This window comes from Staurois parvus, unplaced genomic scaffold (genome assembly GCF_062004578.1).
Source record: "Staurois parvus isolate SC_StPar_1 unplaced genomic scaffold, SC_StPar_1.0 ptg001014l, whole genome shotgun sequence".
Classification (NCBI taxonomy): domain Eukaryota; kingdom Metazoa; phylum Chordata; class Amphibia; order Anura; family Ranidae; genus Staurois; species Staurois parvus.
This window is the reverse complement of record NW_028318810.1, coordinates 377,018-403,306: the sequence shown is the minus strand read 5'-3', so window position 1 is coordinate 403,306 and position 26,289 is coordinate 377,018. Positions and strand designations below refer to the sequence as shown.

Below are 26,289 nucleotides of genomic sequence, written 5' to 3'. Positions count from 1 at the left end.
TCATTGTAAAGACGACAGTTTTGTTATTTGAATAAAATTGTTCCTTTTAAATGGAACCCTTAGCATGTATTTTTTTTTCAGGTAATATGTTTTGCTAGATCTTTTTCTTCTGTACATGTTGTAGTAGTAAATGTGTTTATGTGTATGTTGTATGAGTAGGTTGTGTGATAGTTAGCTGTGTGTGAGCTGCCGTTGTGGAGTGTGTGCGGCATGCTGTATGCAGGGATAGCCCCTTGCTGTATTGCTGCCTGTGTATACAGATCTCCCACACCCTGCTTAGTATTCACTGATGGTCTCAGGCGGGAGACACCTCATCACTTATCAAGCTGCGTGAAGAATATTCACTTTCTGATCATGTCCCTAGTCCCGGCCCCCGCACTGCTCACCCAGGGGTGTCTATATAATATACAGCTGTGTGTATTTAATATAGTGTAGCAGACATTATATTAGTCATTCTGCGTCTGGAATGGATAGATCGGGGAGGACTAAACTGCAAACTAAATGCTCGATGTACAATTGCATTGGCTTGTAACTACCCAGAGGATGGCACAGTTCATCATTGTCTCTGAGGGCACAGAACACATTGCCCCTGGGTATAGAGAGCCACAACTCTTTCTGGGTGTACAATGCGTGTATCTGTCCCTGGGTGTACATTGCTGCCTATAGGTGTACAATGCGTGTATCTGTCCCTGGGTGTACATTGCTGCCTATAGGTGTACAATGCTCATATCTGTCCCTTGGTGTACAGTGCTGCCCATGGGTGTACAATGCTCATATCTGTTCCTGCGTGTACAGTGCTGCCCATGGGTGTACAATGCTCATATCTGTTCCTGCGTGTACAGTGCTGCCCATGGGTGTACAATGCTCATATCTGTTCCTTGGTGTACAGTGCTGCCCATGGGTGTACAATGCTCATATCTGTTCCTGGGTGTACAGTGCTGCTCATGGGTGTACAATGCGTGTATCTGTCCCTAGGTGTACAATGCTCATTTCTGTTTCTGAGTGTACAGTGCTGCCCATTGGGTGTACAATGCTCATATCTGTTTCTGGGTGTAGAGTGCTACCCAAAGGTGTACAATGCTTGTATCTATCCCTGGGTGTACAATGTTTATATCTGTTCCTGGGTGTACAGTGCTGTCCATGGGTTTACAATGCTCATGTCTGTTCCTTGGTGTACAGTGCTGCCCATGGGTGTACAATGCTCATATCTGTTCCTGGGTGTACAGTGCTGACCATGGGTGTACAATGCTCATATCTGTTCCTGCGTGTACAGTGCTGACCATGGGTGTACAATGCTCATATCTGTTCCTGGGTGTACATTGCTGCCCATGGGTGTACAATGCTCATATCTGTTCCTGCGTGTACAGTGCTGCCCATGGGTGTACAATGCTCATGTCTGTTCCTTGGTGTACAGTGCTGTCCATGGGTGTACAATGCTCATATCTGTTCCTCGGTGTACAGTGCTGCTCATGGGTGTACAATGCATGTATCTGTCCCTAGATGTACAATGCTCATATCTGTTCCTGGGTGTACAGTGCTACCCATGAGTGTACAATTCTCGTATCTGTCCCTGGGTGTACAGTGCTGCCCATAGGTGTACAATGCTCATATCTGTTTCTGGGTGTACAATGCTCATATCTGTTCCTAGTTGTCCAGTGAGTATACAATGCTTGTATCTGTTCCTGGGTGTACAGTACTAGTAGCTGCTCCTGGTTGTACAGTGTTGCTCATTAGTGTACAATGCTTATAGCTGCGCCTAAGTGTACAATACTGATAGCTGCTCATGGGCAGGCAGTTCTGGAAGCTACTTCTGGGTGTACAGTATTTGTAGCTGCTCCTGGGTATACATTGTTGAGAACTAGTGTTAAATGTACAATGCTGATAACTGCTTGTTGAGTAAAGAGTAATGATATCTGCTCCTGGGTATACATCCTGGGTGTACAGCAAAGATCACTATTCTGAGGTGTACAGTGCAAATAGTTACTTCTGGGTATACATTGCATATAGCTGCTCTGGGGTGTACAGTGCTAATAACAGTTCTTCTGAGGTATACATTATTGATAGCTGTTCTGTGGTGTACATTGCTGGTAGCTCCTCTGGAGTGTACAGTGCTGATAGCTGTTCTGTAGTGTATAGTACTGATAGCTCCTGTGGAGTGTACAGTGCTTTTAGCTGCTCTGGAGTATACAGTGCTGATAGCTCCTCTGGGGTGTACAGTACTGATAGCTCCTCTGGCTGGGGTGTACTGTGCCGATAGTTCTTCTGATGTATATAGTGCTGATAGCTGTTCTGTGGTGTACAGTGCTGGTAGCTCCTCAGGTGTATAGCACTGATAGCTTCTATGGGGTGTAGAGTACTGATAGTTCCTCTGGGGTGTAGAGTACTGATAGTTCCTCTGGGGTGTAGAGTACTGATAGTTCCTCTGGGGTGTAGAGTACTGATAGTTCCTCTGGGGTGTAGAGTACTGATAGTTCCTCTGGGGTGTAGAGTACTGATAGTTCCTCTGGGGTGTAGAGTACTGATAGTTCCTCTGGGGTGTAGAGTACTGATAGTTCCTCTGGGGTGTAGAGTACTGATAGTTCCTCTGGGGTGTACAGGGCTGACAGTTCCTCTGGGGTGTACAGGGCTGACAGTTCCTCTGCGGTGTACAGGGCTGACAGTTCCTCTTCGGTGTACAGGGCTGATAGTTCCTCTGCGGTGTACAGGGCTGATAGTTTCTCTGCGGTGTACAGGGCTGATAGTTCCTCTTCGGTGTACAGGGCTGATAGTTCCTCTGCGGTGTACAGGGCTGACAGTTCCTCTTCGGTGTACAGGGCTGATAGTTCCTCTGCGGTGTACAGGGCTGATAGTTCCTCTGCGGTGTACAGGGCTGATAGTTCCTCTGCGGTGTACAGGGCTGATAGTTTCTCTGCGGTGTACAGGGCTGATAGTTCCTCTGCGGTGTACAGGGCTGATAGTTCCTCTGCGGTGTACAGGGCTGATAGTTCCTCTGCGGTGTACAGGGCTGATAGTTCCTCTGCGGTGTACAGGGCTGATAGTTCCTCAGGGGTGTACAGGGCCGATAGTTCCTCAGGGGTGTACAGGGCCGATAGTTCCTCTGCGGTGTACAGGGCCGATAGTTCCTCTGCGGTGTACAGGGCCGATAGTTCCTCTGGGGTGTACAGGGTTGATAGTTCCTCTGGGGTGTACAGGGCTGATAGTTCCTCTGGGGTGTACAGGGCTGATAGTTCCTCTGGGGTGTACAGGCCCATAGTTCCTCTGCGGTGTACTGGCCTGATAGTTCCTCTGCGGTGTACAGGCCTGATAGTTCCTCTGCGGTGTACAGGGCTGATAGTTCCTCTGGGTTGTAGAGGGATGATAGCAGCTTTGGGATGTTTAACACTCATAGAATGTACAACACACATCTCAATGTACAGTTCTAAGAGCCACGTCTGAGTGTACAGGGCTAACTGCTCTTGGAGGACATCTTCTCCAGTGACATAAACATGGAAATTCATTTGAGCCAAGGTTGCAAGTCTGGCACGTACTATTCTGCAAGCAGAAGATTTGTGTGGTCTGAGGCTGGTCATGTCTTCACGTTGGCCATCTTCTAAAGCCTATAGTTAACATTAACACAGTAAAAAGAAATAGATTGATGAAGTGCCGTTTATTCTGCATAGCAGGAAACTCTAAATAACTGCCTACCCACTCTGTTGTCCTGTAAAGCACCCTGAGGAGCAGAAACCTAGGAATGGAAACCAGCTTTAGTGGTCAACAGTTAGGGCTCACCTCTTCAGTTTCTTGCACCTTACTGTCATATCACCTCTGTGATGAGTGGCTTCTCTATCCAATAATAAGGTGAAAGGGGGCTTGCTAGGGTTTCCTGGATTTCAAATATCCCGCTGTGCTCACCAAGAGATTTGAGGAATAAAGAGGATGTTCAGGCACCTAGACTGGCATGATAGGCAGAGTTTGATGGTCTACATCTTTTTTTTTTTTGCTTCAAAAAAAACTTCCACTGTAAAAAGTATGAAAATGACCACTAGCTTCAATTTAAAGGTGCATGCTCTGGGGCCTTCACCCTTCACTGTTGAATAAATCACTGCTTCGGGACATTCGATCTGCGCATACCTGTTCCAGGAAGGTGGCTCACTAAGCAGTCAAACCAGTGATGAGGACAAAGATCCTGGAGCTTGCACTTCCCAAAACAAGGCAGTCATGGCCTACAGGTACCCATGGAAATTTAATGAGAGTGGTTGGATGAATTGACCATGGCCTTTGCTTAAGGGGATTTCATCTGAATGTTCAACTGCCCTCTAAAGTCAGCCTAAATGTTCAAAATCTTTTTTTTTCTATAAGTGGTAAAGCGCTAATGCAAAATTCAATACGGAGCTTGTCAATGCATAATAGAAGATATTATGGAGTGATAAGGGGAGAGATAAATCATTGTCTTGGAATTCAACCCCCATAGCAGAAAGCTGCTTACTGTAGACATACGGGGACTTTTTAAGTCATCAGCAGATGCTGGTTAGATGCCAGGGGCAGGGGCGGACTGACCATTTGGAAACTCGGGCACTGCCCGAGGGCCCGGGGTCAGTAGGGGGCCCCATGAGATGCCCCTGGTACCTTTTTCATAGGCTTTTTTGAGTTTGGGCAAGGACACAGGGGCCCCATGATCCCCTATTGCCCGGGGGCCCCACGAGTTGTCAGTCCGCCCCTGGCCAGGGGTGCTCATGCCCATCACCTCTTCAAAAACCACTATAGATTATTTTTATCACTATCATTAACCCCCCCAAAAAAAACTAAAAATATATATATATATATAATATATATATATTTATCCTTCATAAACTGTCTGTAGCTTCAGGAGGGGATAACTCTGTAGATAACATAGAACTCATTAGGATAGGCTTTTGTATTGTTGTAATCGGATTAATTTTCTGTAAAATATAATTATTGTTTGGCCATTAATGAGTTCCTTTAAAGTGTATGTATAGCCTAAAACATTTTAGAAGGGTCAAATTGGTTATTTTTGTTGCTGTATGTGACCCAATAAAGAGATCTCTTTACTTCCTGTACTGGAGATGCTATAGGAAATGAGAGGAAAGTGAGGAAAATTTTTTTATTCCCATGTATTCTCTGGCTCTGGTGATAGAGAGTGAGAGAGCATATTTTGCTGTAATCTTTACCTTTAATCTAGAGCTGTTCACTGCGGTACTTCTTTTGCACCACTAGATGTCCTCATTCTGATGTCCAGCCTCACTCAACCCACTTCCTGTGAGTCCAGGTTGTCCGGGACCCATGCCCAGCCTGTGACAAGAGAGTGAAAGGAAAAAGGAGAAGCAGCACAGTGATGAGCAGGGGCGGACTGACCATTTGGAAGTTCAGGCACTGCCCAAGGGCCAGGGGTCAGTAGGGGGCCCCATGAGATGCCCCTGGTACCTTTTTCATAGGCTTTTTTGAGTTTGGGCAAGGACACAGAGGTCCCATGATCCCCTATTGCCTGGGGGCCCCATGAGTTGTCAGTCCACCCCTGGTGATGAGTTAATTTCTCTGTCACTCTGCTTTCTCCTCCTATCAGTATTCCTTTTGTCAGCACATGAACTGATTGGTTTCTTGTACTGCTTCCTCTTCTCACACTCCACCCCTTCTGCACAGGGACCATAAAAGGCACATACCAGATGAAATTTAGATATTTACACTGCTTTTATTTAGTAAATGTATATATTGACATATTAATGTCAGAAATGCAGTATATCTATCTGGAGCTCAGTTTTGAAGTGATACTAAAGTATATATTATTATAAATTTAAAAAAAAGAGGTCATACTTACCGTTGGTGTGCAATGACGTTGCACAGAAAGCACTGCCTTCTGCCAGTCCCCCACCAGGGCTGTCACCTTTAAGTGCCTCCTTAGCAAGCCAGGTGCTAAGGAGGCACCCATGTGGGCATGCTCCCAAGCTGGGCTGTGTGCGTCCATAGACACACAAAGCACCAGTAAGCCACACCCCATTCCCTCCTCATAGGAGTTTGATTGACAGCAGAAGGGGCCTATGGCTCCGCTGCCCTCAGTGTCTCTTGTGAAAGCAGGAAGTGAGGCAAGGGATGCTGGAGCGAGGTGGGAATGAAAGACATCCTTATCCAAAGTAGGTAGGCATAGGACACACCTCCTGCCACTCCCCCCTTAAAGGAGAATTAAACAAAAATAAAGATTGGTTAGACCCACAAGTGCTTTTTTTTTACCACTACCATTTCTTTTTATTGGCTTTTAAAATTTACAAATGCAGCAATTTAGAAATTAGAATAAAAGGTTTAACGCTGTAAAACATGCTTTACAAGACAAATAGTTAATTAGTGCATTATATATACAAGCAGGGGTGAACTGACCATTTGGAAACTTGGGCACTTCCCGAAGGCCCGAGGTCAGTAGGGGGCCCCATGAGATGCCCTTGGTACCTTTTTCGTAGGCTTTTTTGAGTTTGGGCAAGGACACAGGGGCCCCATGATCCCCTATTGCCCGGGGGCCCCATGAGTTGTCAGTCCGCCCCTGTATACAAGTATATAGATCAGACCAAAATGAGGGACAAATGATGGGGAAGGAGGGACATAGGAGCTTTGGTCCAAATGAGGGACAGTCCCTTCGAAATCAGGGACAGTTGGGAGGCAAGTGTTTAGGGACGGGGGATCGGATCCATCCTGGGATCGTTGGCTTGCTTTACAACTTACCTTTTCGTGGAGCGGGTCCGGTGTCACCCTGTGCGGTAGGTGTCACCCTGTGTGGTAGGTGTCACCCGGTGCGGTCCGCACCCCCCGCACCTGCCTAGGGATGCCAATGCTCATAGCCTCCATTGTACAGCTCAGGGGCGGACTGACAACTCATGGGGCCCCCCGGGCAATAGGGAATTATGGGTCCCCTGTGTCCTTGCCCAAACTCAAAAAAGCCTATGAAAAAGGTACCAGGGGCATCTCATGGGGCCCCCTACTGACCCCTGGCCCTTGGACAGTGCCTGAATTTCCAAATGGTCAGTCCGCTCCTTGTACAGCTGGACCTACCTCTTTGGGTGTCATGAATGAGCATACGTCTTCTTGCCCGTTTTAAGTGTCTATATTCTCTAGGCTCCATGGATATTTTTATCTCTGGCTCAGACTATTACTCCCCTCTCCCATGATTATGGGAAATCTTTGATTTTAATAACATTATTTTCCAGGCACACGCTCAGTAATAGCCACTTGAGGATTCGTGCAGATAGGTGTAGAATACACACAAATCCGGTTATTGCACATAATTAAGACAGGCAGCAACATTTGTCTCAGGGTAAGTGGTCAGACGTCACTTTCGCGCCTTTCATCTTCATCGCCATAAGACGGCTCAGGGGCATCTTCTACGGTGACCTTCCTGTGACCTCCAAAGATCCTGCGCTGATGATAAGTCAGATGGAGATGGATGATTGTAAAATCTCACCCCTTAGGGAGCGAAGGAGTTAAAGTCATCCGAACTGACTGATAGCGGATCAGATATTCGGTTCCTGTTTGTATTGTACCAGTGGGTGTCGTTTTTTGTTCCTTTTTTATGGGCTTTTATCATTTTTCTCTCTTTACATAATTTTTTATAGTGCTCATCAGGGATCCATAAGAGAAATGTGTCCATAAAACTGGAATAAAATAATATTAGTAGCTCTTACGGCTATCCATGTTGTCTTGAAAGTAATAAAGTTGCATACAGTTTTGAAGCTTGTTTTCCTTTTTTTTTTGGGGGGTGGGAGCTAATGTAGGGGAAAATTGACCGCTGCCTGCAATCCCCACTGAGAGGTACACATTTGGAAGAACTATAGTCTTTTTGTTTTAGATATACATGTGGAAGTGATCAGCTTTATGTAAAATGCTTTATGATCCTTGTATTAATACTTACTTTGTAATTATATACACTCTCCAGCCTTTATTAGGCATATCTGTTCAATTGCTTGGTAACACAAATTGCTAATCAGCCAATCACATGGCAGCAACTCAATGCATTTAGGCATGTAGACATGGGAAGGCAACTTGCTGAAGTTCAAACCGAGTATTAGAATGGGGAAGAAAGGGGATTTAAGTGATTTTGACTGTGGCATGGATGATGGTGCCGGACGGGCTGGTCTGAGTATTTAAAAAACGGCTAATCTACTGGAATTTTCACACACAATCATTTCTAGGGTTCAGGGAATGGTCCAAGAAAGAGAAAATATCCAGTGAACTGCAGTTGTGTGGAAAAAATGCCTTGTTGATGTCAGAGGTCAGAGGAGCATGGGCAGACTGATTGCTGCAACATTCAGATGGTACGGTCAGAGTTTGGCGTAAACAATATGAAAGCATGGATCCATCCTGACTTTCCAGGCTCTGGATCCATCCTGACTTTCCAGGCTCTGGATCCATCCTGACTTTCCAGGCTCTGGATCCATCCTGACTTTCCAGGCTCTGGATCCATCCTGACTTTCCAGGCTCTGGATCCATTCTGACTTTCCAGGCTCTGGATCCATTCTGACTTTCCAGGCTCTGGATCCATTCTGACTTTCCAGGCTCTGGATCCATCCTGACTTTCCAGGCTCTGGATCCATTCTGACTTTCCAGGCTTTGGATCCATCCTGACATTCCAGGCCCTGGATCCATCCTGACTTTCCAGGCTCTGGATCCATCCTGACTTTCCAGGCTCTGGATCCATCCTGACTTTCCAGGCTCTGGATCCATCCTGACTTTCCAGGCTCTGGATCCATCCTGACTTTCCAGGCTCTGGATCCATCCTGACTTTCCAGGCTCTGGATCCATCCTGACATTCCAGGCCCTGGATCCATCCTGACATTCCAGGCCCTGGATCCATCCTGACTTTCCAGGCTCTGAATCCATCCTGACTTTCCAGGCTCTACCTCCCACTTAAAGTGTTACTAAACCCACACCAGTAAAATCAGTCTGTATATGCAATAAAGCATGTTTGTGATACTCACGGTGTTACCTAAGAGGTTAATCCTCTGCAATGTGTAAAAATGATGTTTGATCTTGACTTCTTTGATCCTCCCTTTCTTCCAGTGTCCCCCTCTTATCTCCTGATAAGACATATCGTGTAAAGTAATTCTGCACATGCTCATTTTGGTATGTATTGGTAGAGAGGTTTTTTTTTTCTTGGGAGAGTGCATGAGACCAGCACAGGGCCAATCTGCATTGCCCAGACAGAGGACAGTTGTCCTGCATCCTCCTACAGCAGAATGGAAACTCCTCCTACAAACTTTAACATGTGCTCTGCTGGACACTGATAGAAGTCACAAGACTGCTATTTGCTGCTGATGAGAAGAGGTATTTAGCAGTTTATATTTACTAAAATAATTGCACTTCCATGTTCTGTATACTGTGGGAGACCAGATAGAGTGAATGCGGGGTTGGGGGATTAGTAACACTTTAAAGAACACCTATACTGTGGATGCTGTTCCCAAAATGGTCTAATGGGGGATCCAGCGCCAGTCACCAGTAATTCCAGCAGGCTTCCTGCAGGACCGACCAGTTGTTCCACATTCCTCGCAGTGTGCTAAATGCTTAGAAGAGGAACTGTGGTCATTTTGTTTTAGATAAACATGTGAAAGTGACCAGCTTTATGTAAAATGCCTTACAAACCTTGTTTTTATGCTTTGTAATTATATTTGTAGACTGGGGCAGCAATATTTCTATTTTACATATGCAGGCTCCATCCCCTACTTAAAGAAGACCTACACTATGGTAGCTGCTCCTAATAATGGTCTAATGAAGGATCCAGGGCTAGTCACCAAAATTTCCTATAGGCACCTGCAGATGGTCTTTTCACAGGACCAACTTATGCCACCTTCCACGCTGTGTCTCTCATCTTCATAGAGAAGCAGGGCTTTGCTTCCCTTGGTGCACCAGTGGCAGAGATCACACAGAGGCTGATTAGTATAAATTGTATGTTGTAGAACCTTTCAACAGAACACAACTAGGCCAGGCAGTAAACACAACTGTCCAGAGCCACTTACCGCGGCTGTGGTAGATTGGTAGCTTGTAATGATACCGACAACTTCTGCAATGAGGAGTGGCAATGCATCCTGGCAAGTCTGACCCAACTGGGAGGCATCCAAGGTGGAGATACCATGGTTCCTGCTCTTTCCCTACTCCTCTGGAACCTCTCCCTGTTGCTAAGTATTGTCCATGACAGACGTGGAGACAGAACACCTTTCAACAGAACACAACTAGGCCAGGCGGTAAAACACAACTGTCCAGAGCCACTTACGGAGACTGTGGTAGATTGGTAGCTTGTAATGATACCGACAACTTCTGCAATGAGGAGCGGGAATGAATCCTGGCCAGTCTGACCCAACTGGGAGGCATCCAAGGTGGAGATATCTTGGTCCCTGCACTTTCCCTACTCCTCTGGAACCTCTCCCTGTTGCTAAGTAGTGTCCATGACAGACATGGAGACTGTCCCTACCCTAGACACTCGCAGGATGCTTGCTAGGGGCTTAAATAAGCTCTGCCCTTATCTAAGATGGGCACGGAGGTCACGTGGGGCACCAGGGTCCAGTCGGATAGTAGTTCCCCTGGTGACTGCATGAAATCATTAAGAAACCAAGTTTCTGACAACTTCCTTCTCCTTCTGCATTTCCGCTTCGGTGGAGCGCCATCTACAGTGGATAGACTGCACCTGCCAACAAGCTGATGACTGGTGGAAGGGAAAGAATGATCAGTAGACACAGGAGCGGTGGAAGAGACACAGATCCAGAAACAGCAGTAAAGGGAAGGCTTCAACAAACAGCAAGATGTGGAGGAAATACAGATACAAAGACAGTAAAAGCACAGATGGGTGGAGGCATCAAGAAACAGCACTGCGCAGCAACAGGAGCTAGCACCTTTAAAGTGCTTTTGTCTAAAGATACGCTAAGCCATATCTCAAAGCTAAACTACACTCCTCCACCCCAGCCCCCCAGCTGTTTATTACCTTAGTTCCAGAGCTGCAACTTCTCCCTCTCCAATGAAAATCTTTTCAGTGCTGACCGAACTTGTGCATTAAGTCTCTATAGGCTTGAATGGAGCACTCTACTGAGTCTCTATATATGGCGCTTTCAAGCCTATGGGGCCAGCCCTGAAAAGGAATTCCTTGGACAGGCTGTAAGATGTGGAGGAAGCCATGGCTCTGGAACTCAGGTAAGTAAGCCGCTGTAGGGATGGGGTGGTTGAGCAAGTGTAATTTAGCTTAGGAGTGAAGGGGGGGGGGGGGTAAGCAAAGGTTTGGATAAAAGTACACCTGGCCTTTAAAATTGTATTAAACCCAAAAGCAAACATTTATTATATTAAAGCTTATAACTCATTAGATGTGATGGCTCTTTATTTTGCTTTTATAGGCTTTCTTTTATTTGTATCTGGTGATCCAGCCAGTAAGGCTGCTGTTTTTCAACAGAACAAGCTCTCCTGCAAATGTATCAGTTAAGAGTGTTAAGAGTCAAACTGTTTACTACGGACTGTAAAACAGGAGGTGTGTTACTGGCCAGATCACCAGGTGAAAACAGAAGGAAGAGGGCCTAAAAAAAGAAAATGAATGCAGCCACCACATCTAAGGATTGGTAAACTGTAATATATTACATTTTTGGTTTGGGGTTTATTACACTTTAACATACAAGCCAGTCTTGGCGATTTCAAAGTCTGCACAGTGATTATTTCCTTCTAATCTTTGCGCACTTCAGATCTACCTACCACTTGGTCTTTTTGATTTTAAGCCATAGGTTTTCAGCAGTCTTTAAAGACTTGAAAGATCCACAGTGCTCCGTGTGATCTTTTTCAATGCATTATGTAATATGCGGTAGATCAGACAAAGTAGCTATTTATCCTTAAGAAGAAAGAAGAACACTTTTTTTTTCAGAATAGTGAGGCGATTGGATAGTGCCAACTTGACCTTTGAATTAATTTGAAGATTAGATTTTAATAAACTCTTCTTTAAACTAATTTAAGGTTCCCACTGACAAAGGAGGACCGTAGGATGTACAAGCACGATGTGTGCTTTTAGGTAAACTATCTTCAGGTTCTCCATAAACATGATTGGTTAACTGAGACTTCTTATGCATGTACTGTATGTCTGTAGAGAGGGGAGGAGGAAAGAGATATGGGTAAGCTTTTTGTGAGGAAACTATAGTGATTGGATAAGATATTACATCATGTCACCTGCAGAATTGCTGGTTTGGGTTTTCTTTGGCCACCATAGACATGACATTATTGTCCTATCTGGTCAAAAATAGATGGATCAGAAATTGACCATCCTATGTTTGTTAGCAGGTTCATTGTAGTCATCCCCAGCTAATTGCTTCTAATTGTGTTTCTTTTCATCTGGTACTCAGCCAGCCACAACCTTGTAGCTGCAAATTATCCCATCTTCTAAAGAGGACTAAATCTAAGCCTGCAAAAATGAAGCCTAGTGTTCACTGGTTCAAGTCAGGCCTTTTGTAGCCTCCTCCAAACATGTTGTAGCATAAAGGGAGCTTCAGCAAAGGTTAATTGAGAGGAACTTATGACCACAGTGTGGCTATCTTTAGGAGTTCATTGATTAATTTTAGTTGAAGTTGGTTTATAAAGAATCATTCCATATTAAACTGATCTTTCAACTCAGGATAGAAGTTGATAGGTTCTTAAATGAACAGTAGAATAGTACAGTGACTAAAGCTGCTTTTATGTTGAAAATTCTTGGAAAGTAATAAAACCTATGGAAATTCCACAAAAACTCATAAACATTCCATGGCTTAATAAAAGCTTCCAAGGTCACTGACTGGTTACTGACAGCATTGAGTGGAATATTGTAACTATTTGCACACTAAAGCTATTTGGCTTCTAGAGTGAACTAGTCAGTACTGGCAGACTACAGTAATGAGGACTTGAAGGCCCCAAAACAATTGTTGCCCAGAGTGTTAAAGTATGTGTTCGCCTTATGCCTGCCTGGATCCTTTTTATTGTTCACAGATGATCTATGGTCATGTGCTCATTTCAGTTCAAAAGCACTTTGTCACTGAAACAGCTGAACCTGGAAGCCAGAGTTGTCAACCACACCATCACCAGCCTAGGAGTCGCTATCTCTGTCTGGAAGCCAAGAGGGGAAGTTACGAGATGGCAACATCCAGGGGTGACCATAAAGAAGTCTGCTTTAATGCATTTAAAAGAAATGTTTTGTGTGTTTTTTTCTTTTTGTTTCACCTCAAAATGGAATTTAGAGTGTTATTTTCAATAATGTCCACCTAAGAATAGAATTCCGCAGGTTCATATATCAACTGTTGCTGATATGGACATGGGAGAGATAAGAGGCTGCCACCAAGCATGAGGGCCACAGTGCTGGGCTTTCTTATTTGTAATCCCAGCATGCTTTCCAGTTATGTTTTCTGTATTAAAAGTTTGAAAAACATGGAACTTAAGTAAATTGTTTAAAAGTTCTAAAACATCTGTTGTCACATTTGTCTTGTTGTTATACACAACATACTGTTGCCGAAAACCTATTGTATAATACTGTAGCGTTTTTCTGTGAGCATTAAATAAAAAGTATACATATTGTGACAGGACGAAACCCTGTCACTGTGGGAAGATAGGAAAATGAGACACAGTATTCGCATTTAGGGTGAATGTGACGTTCCAGACTAATGTTTCTTACCAGAGAAAACTGCGGATTTGGCTTTCTCTAGATTCTGCAGCTCTGGATCAAAGCATTCAATCCCGTGTCTGGGTTTTGATAGACACCCTCAATCTGGAGTACAAAACTGTAAGGTGTCGTTATTTACTGAGGTCTGAGAATAGCTCAGAGCTCCTAGTTGGAGACCATTCCCAGTGTGGGAGACAGAAGATCTTATTGAGGGGTCAGAGCAGGGCCATAGCTACCACTAGGCAAACTAGGCAGCCGCCTAGGGCACACTGCCATCTAAGGGCACAGCCACGGCCGCTGGTGTCCCTACTTTAAACCATGGCCTGATCTAGGGGGGTACTGGAATTGGCTTTGGGCAGATTTGGGTAAGGTGAATTTTATGCTGGGAAGGGTAATTTGGTGGGGGCTTAGCTAGAGGAGGGATTTGGTGAAATTTGTCCTAGGTGGTGGTGGGGGGATTAAAGGAATAGGAGTGATGTTGGGAGGGTGAATTAGGGAGATTTGTGGTAGGAGGGGGATTGGGGGGAGGATTTGTGCTAGGTGAGGGGATTGGAGGGACTTGTGTTAGGAAAGAGGATTGGGGGGATCTGTATTAGGAGGATTTGTGCTAGGATGGGGGAGTTGGGGGAATTTGTGCTAGGAGAGGGGATTTGGGGGGGGGGGGTGCTAGAAGGGAGGATTGGGTGAGATTTGTGCTAAGAGGGGGGATTGGGGGGTGTGCTAAAAGTGGGGGATTTGGGGGGGATTTGGAGGGGATTGTGCTAGGAGGTTGGATTGGGGTGATTTATGCTAGGAGAGGGATCTGTTGGAGAGTATTTGTGCAAGGGTGGAAAATTTGAGGGGAAAGAGGATGTGTGCTAGGAGTGGTGATGTAGAACTATAGGTAAAGTTCTGTCTGCTTTACCTCAACTATAGGGGGTGCAAGTATCTGGTCTTGCCTAGGACGCAAAATAGTCTAGCACCGGCCTTGGGTCAGAGGACCTAGCCGGATGCCAAGAGACAGAGGTCTCAGTTCCAGGAGTCAGGTCGGCTCCTGTTGGGGTGTCAGGAGAACCCCTATCCATAGGCCAGAGGTGGGCCTTACAGCAGGGAGCTGTGTCTAAAGGCTAGAGAGCCAAGTATCCAGGAGCGGTACTACAATTGAAGTTGAGTGAACTTATGAGCCAGGGGGCTCGGCATTTTCCACTGCATAGATTTCTGTGAAGTTGGAGAAGATCACCTGCGTGGGAGATCATTCATTTGTAAACTTTTTTGCTTTCTTTTAAATAGAAGTGGGCTATGAAGCCCTTAAAAATAGTTCCTGTCTGCTGTGGACTCATTAAAACAATGCATCTACCATGAAAGCTAGCTATCCCATATCATAAAATGTATAGGTTGTGGATCTCAGCCCACGAATACAGTATACCACTGCTGACTGCCGATTGAGAATAGGTCACATACTGAATTGCTAAAAAAGAAGATGCAGCTGTAAGAGGTCCACATCTGTTGGGTGCATGGAGCTTTCACATTCTCACTCATGAACAGTTGTACCTAACAGGGTCACCCATACCTTTCACACACCTCACCTTAGATGACCTCATGTGTTGCAAATTGGGCAGCCTATCACTGTCAAAGAAAAAATAATAGATGGTTTAATTGGAATTGAGAACTCTGTTGAGATGAACTTTCAAATCCGGTGAATGAGTGTGAGAATTGCTTACTCCAAACACCCCCATCCCGCAGGTTGACACTGTAATCTCCTGATCATTGATTTTAGCTGATTCTCTTGACACGCTCTTGAAATTGTGTTTGCGTCCCAAATGAAAGCCTACTGAAAAACAATTCTACAGTGGAACTCTTGCTTATCCAGCAGCTGTGTGAATGGGCCCTTAGACATTAGTCCCCTGGTGCTCAAACTGCAGCTCGAGGGCCACTTGCGGCTCTTTGGTTCTTGTGGGGCCCTCAGACCTTGGCAGTCATTACAGGTGTGACAGGGGCATTACGGGCACTTATCTCTAGCAGTCTCAAGTAATATGTTCCCAGTCTCTGACTCCTGAAGCATGTCTTCAGTCTCTAATTACTGGGGTAGCACATCCATAGTCTTTGACCATCTCCTGAAGCGTATTCACAAACTCTGACAGTCCTTTGTGGCATCACATATAATAAATATTATGTGCAGACCCATGGTGAAGTCTGGAGCCACAGGTGAAAGAGCCTTTGCCTTGTTAGTTAATGCAAAATACGTTGTACTGTTATATTGCTTAAACATAAAATATGGAGCGCTAAAAGTAGGATATTAAATTGTAAAATACAGTATACATGATATACATATGCAAATGAGCAATAAGAGGCTTGGTGCAGAGACCAATGATGTAAAACTATGCTAGATATCCTGAAGACAAAGCAAAGTGTATATGGTGACAATGGTGCCAAAGTCAATCTATCCGTTGGTGTTGCAAGAAATCCATATAGATTTAGAGAATGAATGTTGATTGCACTAACCAGATAGCGCAATAGATTGCGCGTTGGAGTAAATAAGACCTACTCCTGGTCACTGGATCCGAGACACTGCAACATGAATGGTCATCAGGTCAGCAACCTCCAGGTACTCTGTGTCATCTCCAAGTATTCCGTCATCAGCCACTAGAGGGATGTTACACGCTCTCTTATATCAGGAATCACCTCCCGTCATCAGCCACCAGGGGGATGTTGCACACTCTCATGTGTCAGGAATCACCTTGGGGGGCTCATAGAATAAACAAGCCCAGGAGAGAGGTATCCGATAGTGTAGTATTTTATTTCAAAAGGTGCAATATAAAAACAAGTATTCAACTTACATAGATTTCCAAGATGGCCACCGGTCAAACATAGGGACCATGTGGGCTGAGGTTACTGTGTGGGGAGGCACCTCCCTAACGCGTTTCGTGTAAATATACTTTGTTAAATATTTGTCAAACGTTGTACTGGTTTATTGAGTGCCTAACCACATATATATATACTGATAAATAATGACTTCTTTTAGGCATTTTACTATACAGTTTTTGGTTGAGCTTGAGCACTATTATTGCTGATAAAGAGACATTCTGTGATGGCGGGTAAGTGCCAAAGTACTGACATAGCTCAATGCAGATTTTGTTGTGTGTTGGAAAGTACTGAGCGGCAAAGGGTGGGGACAGCACCGACTGGCATCCTTTCAGACTATTCATAAAGCTTTTATTTCTCTGTCTGCCTGTCTATTATGCCGTAGAGAATCACGATTTACTGCCAGCTTGTGTACTTTGCCACTGAATTCAACTACAGATTGTCCAAAGGTACATAAAAGGTAGCCATAGACATAGAATGACATTTGCTGGGTCTGACAGTTTACTGAAAGTTGACAGTCAACCGTCCTTTAGGGAACAATGGATCTGAAAGTTTAGAAGGCATGTTCTGATCCTTAATGTTCTCAGCTGATAAACCAGTTCCGGCAGATAACACCGCTTATAACTTCACTCGCTCCCTTTTCTATAGACATTATATTTGATCTCAGTGTCGACAGTCCAGCACTGGTAGATTTAGACGTGCGGTTGTGTGCAACAGCAGCACAAAGCACTTTTTTAAAGCTCACAGAGGAACATTTATATGAACAGCAGTAGTATCATCAAAGCTGGGACCCTAAATATCTCCATCCTCCTCATTACTAGTGCAGCACTCCTGCATTCTGTGAACGCCACTGCGAATTTTTAAAGTTATTGTAAAGGATATATTGTTTTTTTGTTAAATAACAAACATGTTTTGCTTACCTGCTGTGTTCAATAGTTTTGCACAGAGCAACCCCAAACCTCCTCTTCTCGAATTACCCACTGGCACTTCTGGCTAGTTCCCCCTTACCCCACCAAGTGCCCCCATAGCAAGCCGCTTACTATGGGGGCACTCGTGCAGGCTTGCTCTGGAGCCAGCTCTGTGTGTCCATTAGGCACACAGAGCGCAGCTCAGCCCCACCCTCCATTCCCTCCCCATTGGTTTTGATTGAGCCAATGAGGAGGGAGAGAGCTGACAGAGCCTCTGCTCTTGTGCACATCGCTGGATGGAAATCAGGCTCAGGTAAGTGCAGGATAAGGTGGGCTGGGGATGGAGGGAGCTGCTTGCAGAAGGTTTTTTTTAACCTTAAGAGCTCGTTCACACTTGACTTTATATCTAACTCTTGCCAAACGCCCCTATAGTGTTTGACAGGCGTTTGGGAAGCATTTTTAATGCTCCTCAAACGCTGCCCAAACGCTCCCTAAACGCCCTATGCGCGGTTTTGAGGCAGTTGATAGGCATTTGCCAAGCCTTAAAACCGCAACACAAACTCCTATAATGAAGTTAAATGGTATTAATGTTCCATTTAACTTCATTATAGGTGTTTGCAGCTGTGTCGCAAACGTCTGCCAGGCATTTGCGGAGCGGCAGCATAGACTTGAATGGGAGGCTTCAACTCCTCCTGACTCGACATGAGGTGCCAGTTTTGCTGCGACGCAATGCGACGTTAACGTTTCCGTGTGAACAGCACTGTGTGCTACCATGCGCAGAATTTTCATAGGCGTTTCAGAAGCGTTAAAAACGCTTCCCAAACACCTGTCTGATGCCTGCTGACAAAGCTAGTGTGAACTTAGCCTAATAAAGAGAATGCATTCAGGTAAAAAACCTTCTGCCTTTAATATAGGAGCGCTGTACTGGCAGGAGGAAGGAGGGGGAATTAGCCCGCACCTCCTCCCGGCTGTCTCCTCACCTCTTCCAGCACTGGTCTGACAGTAGTACTGTTGCTGCTGTCTCTACTCCTGCCAACCTTGTAGGCAGAAAGAACTCACCACAGGGCTCCCCCATTCCTACAATGAACTGTTGAGCCCAGGGCAGGTGCCCCTCCTGTCCACCCCTTGTCGCAGCCCTGATCTCTGCACCATACATAGTTGTATACTTACTTGTCAGGTGGCCTGTGTCTTCTATCTTCCCTCAATTCCAGGACTTCAGCTTCCATTAGTGTCTTCGGCATTTGATACTGCCAGGAGAGTCAAATGCCCGAGTTCTCCACTGCACTCTTTGGTTTCTTTCTCCAACCACAAAGTTGCTACAGGACATAGCAATGACAAAGCTGTTCATAGGAAGGAACCACACTGTGAATTTGAGGGACACTCTCAGAAGTGTTGAATGCAAAGACATCGACAGAGGATGCAATGCTGAAATGGAAAAAGAGTCGAAGCCAAGGGCTCCTGGATAGAGGAGTATAAAACCACTTCTATTGCAGAAGCTTGTTGTTTTAATTTATTTAGAGACCTGACAGGGTGTCTTTAAGTATTCTGTGGGCCCACAGACAGAGATTGGGAAAACATCCCCCTGCTGGCAGTGGTCGAAAAAAGTGAAAAAGTCATGCATCAACATGGGTTTTTTACAGGCCCATTGACTGCCTGGCTTCTGGGATTTGTTCACCTCCGGGATCATCATTTACAGTGGGGCAAAAAAGTATTTAGTCAGCCACCAATTGTGCAAGTTCTCCCACTTACAAAGATGAGAGAGGCCTGTAATTGGCATCATAGGTAGACCTCAACTATGAGAGACAAAATGAGAAAAAAATCCAGACAATCACATTGGCTGATTTGGAAAGAATTTATTTGCAAATTATGGTAGAAAATAAGTATTTGGTCACCTACAAACAAGCAAGATTTCTGGCTCTCACAGACCTGTACCTTCTTCTTTAAGAGGCTCCTCTGTCCTGCACTCATTACCTGTATCAATGGCACCTGTTTGAACTTGTTATCAGTATAAAAGACACCTGTCCACAACCTTAAACAGTCACACTCCAAACTCCACTATGGTGAAGACCAAAGAGCTGTCGAAGGACACCAGAAACAAAATTCTAGACCTGCACCAGGCTGGGAAGACTGAATCTGCAATAGGCAAGCAGCTTGGTGTGAACAAATCAACTGTGGGAGCAATCATTAGAAAATGGAAGACATACAAGACCACTGATAATCTCCCTCGATCTGGGGCTCCACGCAAGATCTCACCCCGTGGGGTCAAAATGATCACAAGAACGGTGAGAAAAAATCCCAGGACCACACGGGGGGACCTAGTGATCGACCTGCAGAGAGCTCGACCAACGTAACAAAGGCTACCATCAGTAACACACTACGCCACCAGGGACTCAGATCCTGCAGTGCCAGACATGTCCCCCTGCTTAAGCCAGTACATGTCCGGGCCCGTCTGAAGTTTGCTAGAGAGCATTTGAATGATCCATAAGAGGATTGGGAGAATGTCATATAGTCAGATGAAACCAAAATAGAACTGTTTGGTAGAAACACAAGTCCTCGTGTTTGGAGGAGAGAGTTGCATCCAAAGAACACCATACCTACTGTGAAGCATGGGGGTGGCAACATCATGCTTTGGGGCTGTGTTTCCGCAAAGGGACCAGGACGATTGATCCATGTACAGGACAGAATGAATGGAGCCATGTATCGTGAGATTTTGAGTGCAAACCTCCTTCCATCAGCAAGGGCATTGAAGATGAAACGTGGCTGGGTCTTCCAACAAGACAATGATCCCAAACATACTGCCCGGGCAACGAAGGAGTGGCTTCGTAAGAAGCATTTCAAGGTCCTGGAGTGGCCTAGCCAGTCTCCAGATCTCAACCCCATAGAAAACCTTTGGAGGGAGTTGAAAGTCCGTGTTGCCCAGCGACAGCCCCAAAACATCACTGCTCTAGAGGAGATCTGCATGGAGGAATGGGCCAACATACCAGCAACAGTGTGTGCCAACCTTGTGAAGACTTACAGGAAACGTTTGACCTCTGTCATTGCCAACAAAGGATATATAACAAAGTATTGAGATGAACTTTTGATTTTGACCAAATACTTATTTTCCACCATAATTTGCAAATAAATTCTTTCCAAATCAGCCAATGTGATTGTCTGGATTTTTTTTTCTCATTTTGTCTCTCATAGTTGAGGTCTACCTATGATGCCAATTATAGGCCTCTCTCATCTTTTTAAGTGGGAGAACTTGCACAATTGGTGGCTGACTAAATACTTTTTTGCCCCACTGTATATCTTGAGCATCTGTACACAGGATGCTACACAGCTTCTAATGGCAGTGCTATGTGATTTAAAAACAATATAACAGCAAGTTCCCAAGTAGAGGGCATGCATAGATGAAGCAGCATGAAAATGTATAGATATTTTTTCTCTTTAGTTGATGGTTCTAAAATTAATTCAGATGACTCAGTCCCTCAGCTGGATTCTCCGTTAAAATCATCCACGTTCTCTCTCCCTGTAATTCCCTCTCATTTTCTCCTTGCCGCTCTCTTGCCCCCTCTATCTTTCTCTCCCCCCATCTCACTGTCCTGCTCTCCATCCTTTTCTTTGTCCCTCTCCATGGTGCTTCTCCTTCTCATCAGGTTTCAGCCACTCTCCCTCTCCTATCTATACCTGATCTCTTCTCTCTGCCTTATTCCATTATCCCTCTCCTTATCCCCATCACTCATTCCTTCTCCTCATTTCTCCAATCCTCTAACCTGCTTTCCCGCCACTCTCACATCTACAGAGCTCTTTTGCTGCTGACTTTTTTTTAATACATCAGGGATAATGTGCGGCTCTCTAGATCCTAAACTGCAAGGCTATGCATGCCCTGCCCAGTGCTTGTATTTTATTTCAGTCTTATAGAGTTGGATGCATTTGTGTATTTCCCCCTTTCCTTCCTTCCTCCCAACCTCATATTTTCTTCTCTTCTCTTCTCTTCTCTTCCCTTTCCTTCTCTTCTCTTCTCTTCTCTTCTCTTCTCTTCTCTTCTCTTCTCTTCTCTTCCCTTCCCTTCCCTTTCCTTCTCTTCTCTTCACTTCTCTTCCCTTCCCTTCTCTTTTCCATTCTTCCTTTTTTCTGTACCCCTCTCATTCCTTTTCCTTTCTTCTATACTTTCTTTCCTCATTCCATTTCCTTTCTTTTCTTACTCCTGTACTTCCTTTCTCCACTCTCTCTCATACTTCTATAACATTCAGCTTCTCTCTGTACTTTTCTCTCCCTTCTCCTTTCCATTCTTCCTTTTTTTGTCACCTCTCCTCCCATCGTTCCCTTCTTCACTTCCACCCCCCCACCCATATTCTCTATTATCTGAACATTCCTTCCCTGTCTTTGCTTCCTTCCTTCTATCCTGCATTTCTTCTTTCTTCTCTTCCCTTCTCCATTCTTCCTTTTTTCTGTACCCCTCTCATTCCTTTTCCTTTCTTCTATACTTTCTTTCCTCATTCCATTTCCTTTCTTTTCTTACTCCTTTACTTCTTTTCTCCTCTCTCTCTCTCTCTCTCTCTCTCTCTCTCTCTCTCTCTCTCATACTTCCATCACATTCAGCTTCTCTCTCTACTTTTCTCTCCCTTCTCCTTTCCATTCTTCCTTTTTTTGTCATCTCTCCTCCCATCATTCCCTCCTTCACTTCCACCGCCCCCCCCCCCCCCATTTTCTCTATTTCTGAACATCCCTTCTCTGTCTGCTTCCTTCTTTCTATCCTGCATTTGTTCTCCTCTCTTCTCTTCTCTTCCCTGACCTCCGCTTCTCTTCTCTTCTCCATTCTTCCTTTTTTCTGTACCCCTCTCCCTCATTCCTTTTCCTTTCTTCTGTACTTTCTTTCCTCATTCCATTCCCTTTCTTTTCTTACTCCAGTACTTCCTTTCTCCTCTCTCTCTCTCTCACACTTACTTCATTCATTCACATTCAGCTTCTCTCTGTACTTTTCTCTCCCTTCTCCTTTCCATTCTCCCTTTTTCTGTCACCTTTCCTCCCATTTTTCCCTTCCACCGCCCCCCTCCACTCCCATATTCTCTATTTCTTTACATCCCTTCCCTTTCTTTGCTTCCTTCCTTCTATCCTGCCTTATTTCCTCCAATTTCCTTCTTTCTATACTTCCTTCCTTTGATCATTTATCCTCTTGCTCCTTCTCTCATACTATTTCTAGTCTTTGAAGTTTGTTTTATTTATTTATTAATTGCAGGCAGTTAGTGTCGCCAATGACTGCAGTGCTTTACATATATATTGTACATTCACATCAGTTCCTAACCCTCAAGGGTTGTACAATCTAAGGTCCCTAGCTAGAAGTGCAACTAAAATAATTACCTAAAACTGTCCTGGTATATCAGTCCCTTGTAGTGTACTGTATAGCATCACACAGACTGGAGATAAATATTGCCTACAATAGGTGTTCAGTATGGCCGACACAACTTATATCAGTGAAATTAATTGTATCTAGCTATACATGGCCAACTTTAGGTTGGGCATAGACAGGCAGAAGTGTCATAAGAAAAGTAGTCAGACAAAGGAAACGATTGGCACCCACTTCCCAATGAATTAGGAAACATACTGTATGATAATGAGTACTTAAGACAGTCACAGGTTCCCATTATTTCCTCCTAAATGGCCTAATCCTTGGCAAACAGTATGAGCTTTGCAGAGGAGTGTCCAGTAGATAAGGCACTTCTTGGTTACATTAAGCTAACACTTTGTTCAGTTAGATTTTTCTGTATATAATTAGGGATATGGGTTAGCATTTTAGTTCAATAAGTTAAATTGATCTATTCTGTTCCATTAATAACATTATCTGACAAAGCATTTGACCTGTTGATTTTGATTTTTTTTTTCAAGAAAAGAAACAGAGAATTGACAGCCTTACATGTATTTCCTTTTCTCAGTAGTAATTTTGGTGGGGGGACCTTTGATTGCAAAGTCATTTGTTTCCTGCCATGAAGTGAGCCTGCAAAAACTTGCAGCCTCTATGTAAGGGGCAACCACTCTTGTTAGCAAAAAAAAAGAAACAAAACTTTTTTTTTTTAAGTTATGTTATGTTAATTGATCAATTTGCCTTTATAGAGCAAAAATGATGTGACATCCATTGCTTATACTAACGACTAAAAGGCTTACAAGAGTGAAAGGAAATCCTTACAGGTCCAGTGAGACTGCAAAGTAGCCATTAACCTGACAGTGACAGAATTTAAGTACATGTATAAAAATGCAACCCTTCCAGTAAAGAGTTCACCATCAGCATTCAGGCCCTCTACATGACCTTGAACATTTCCCCTGTGTTTTCCGGAGTTCTTTCTTTTTTTTCCCCGCCTTGGGACTTTTAAACGTCAGCGGGGGTTACTTACCGGTGACAGATGGCAAGGCCATGACAGGCATCACACGGAAGGGTTTGTCAGTTCCGCCTGCTCTGCAAATGGCTGTGATGTGACATGGCTGAATAACTTCCCTCTGCTGTTCAAAACACCCTTAAATCTTATTTCCCATCATCAGATAACAGACGGCTGACATCAGGTTTCATTTCTGTGCAATGCCTCCAAATCACTCCTGCCTTCCACTTTGACGCTCTGTTGTTTTATCCTGGATAATTAGTGAGCCCTAAATAAGGATTGTGTGGGCCGTTGATCAAAGGGCTCCAGCAATAAAATGTGTATCTAGCTCCCAGCGAAGGCAAATCGCCTTGCATTATATTGTCGCCAGTCAGTGATGGATTCCTGTCTAAGATTTAGATAGAGGTGGTAAATTGACATTTATATGGTGCCAAGTTAGCTTGCTCCTTCTTTTTGCTGGTTTTTAGGCATGCTTTGTGACTAGGGTCATGGTGCCCATTGTTAAAATGCTCAAATATTACGAGCTCATAGACGAATAGGGAAAGAGCTGAGTTTGCCAGAATAGTCTACTGCCAGTCTTCATGAAAGGAAACCCGTTCTTACAGAAATACATGGGCTGCCGTCATCGACCTCTCCTTCTGAAAATTCTAGCTGCCCGGCAGTCCTTCTGATTCTTTGGCTTCGGAGTTTTATTAGTCACTGACCCAAAGCAAGTATATAGAGTAAGAGTTCTAACTTCACTTGTTTTATGCTTGTTGTGGTTTAAAAACTATTACAGTCAGAGACGGCAAGACGGCTAACATTTTCAAATGTTAGTCAGCAATGGCAGCCTCCATAATTAGTTCACCAAAAGATTCAGTTGGTTTTTAGACTATTGTAGGTTAATTGGCTCCTGTCTAAATTGGCCCTTGTATATGAATGTGAGTTAGGGACCTTAGATTGTACACCCCTTGAGGGTTAGGGACTGATGTGAATGTACAATATATATGTAAAGTGCTGAGTAAATTGACTGCGCTATATAAGTACCTGAAATAAATAAATAAATTTCATCCCTGATCCCATTGCAGACTTCATTTGTTGTTTATTTTCCTAAACAATGAATATTAGCTAGTGTGAATTTTGCCGCATAAGTTGGTGATACACAACATGCTTGTAGAGAAGTTTGATACATGGTGCAAGATGTTTACCAAATTTAACTTTATTCCTTCTTTCCTTTTCTTTTCCCCCTCATTAACTTTCATTTTCTTTCCTTTCCTTTTCATTTCGCCTTTTCTTTTTCTCTTTCCTTTTCATTTTCCTTTCCTTTCCTCCACATTTCTTTTTCTCTTATTTTCTTTTCTCTTATTTTCTTTCACATTTCCTTTCCCTTTCCTATTCCCTTCCCATTCCTTTTCCTTTCCTTTTATTTTTTTTTTTATTTTTCTCTTCCTTCCCCTTTCCTTTCCTTCCTATTTCCATTTCCTTTCCTCCTTCTTCCCTTTTCTCTTCTCCTCTCCTTTCCCTCTCCTCTCCTTTCCCTTTCCCTCTCCTCTCCTTTCCCTTCTGTTTCCATTCCTTTTATTTTTTTTTATTTTTCTCTTCCTTCCCCTTTCCTTCTTATTTCCATTTCCTCTTCTCTTTCCATTCCTTTTTCCTTCCATTTTATTTATTTTTCACATCCTTCCCTCTCCTTTTCTCCTCTCTCCTCTCCTTTCTTTTCCTTTCCTTCTTCTTTTCCTTCGTCTTTCCCTCTTCTTTTCCTTCCCTTTCCTTCTTCTTTTCCTTTCCCGTTTCTGTGTTCTTTCCTTCCTTTTCCCCTTTGTCTTCCTCTTTCTTTGATTTCCACTTCCTTTCCTTTCCTTTTTCTTCCCTTTTATTTTTTTTTTTCTTTTCCCTTCCTTCCTTTTTCTTTCTTTTCCTTTCCGTCCCTTTCCTCCACATTTCCTTTTCTCTTATCTTCCTTCACATTTCCTTTTTTCTGCCTTCCCTTTCCCTTTATCTTCCTTCATATTTCCTTTTCTCTTCCTTTCCCTTTTCATTTCTTTCCTTTCCCTCACATTTTCCTCCTTTTCATTTCCCTTTCCTTCCATTTCCTTTTTCTTCCCTTTACCTTTTCTTCCCTTTCTCTTTCCATTCCTTTAATTTTTTTTCCTTTCCCTTTCCCCTACATTTTCTTCCTTTTTCCTTTCCCCCTTTTTCCTTTCCTTTTTTTTAATTTCCCCCTTTTTCCTTTCCTTTCCTTACCCCCCTTTTCCTTTTGTTTCATTTCCTTTCCCCCTTTTTCCTTTCCTTTCCCCCTTTTTTCATTCCTTTCCCCCTTTTTCCTTTCTTTTCCTTTCCTTTCCCCCTTTTTCCTTTCCTTTCCTTTCCCCTTTTTCCTTTCCTTTCCTTTCCCCTTTTTCCTTTCCTTTCCTTTCCCCCTTTTTCCTTTCCTTTCCCCCTTTTTCCTTTCCTTTCCCTTCCCCCTTTTTCCTTTCCCCCTTTTTCTTTTCCTTTCCATTCCCTCTTTTTCCTTTACTTTCTTTCCCCCCTTTTTCCTTTCCTTTCCCCCTTTTTCCTTTCCTTTTCATTCCTTTCCTTTTTCCCC

The 26,289-nt window shown here is 44.0% G+C and overlaps 1 protein-coding gene across 1 annotated transcript in view; it reads left to right on the top strand.

The window, feature by feature from the left end:
* PDE4A (phosphodiesterase 4A) overlaps positions 1-26,289 on the top strand; it is a 490,104-nt gene that overhangs the window by 137,247 nt on the left and 326,568 nt on the right. The gene's annotated exons all lie outside the window — the stretch shown is intronic.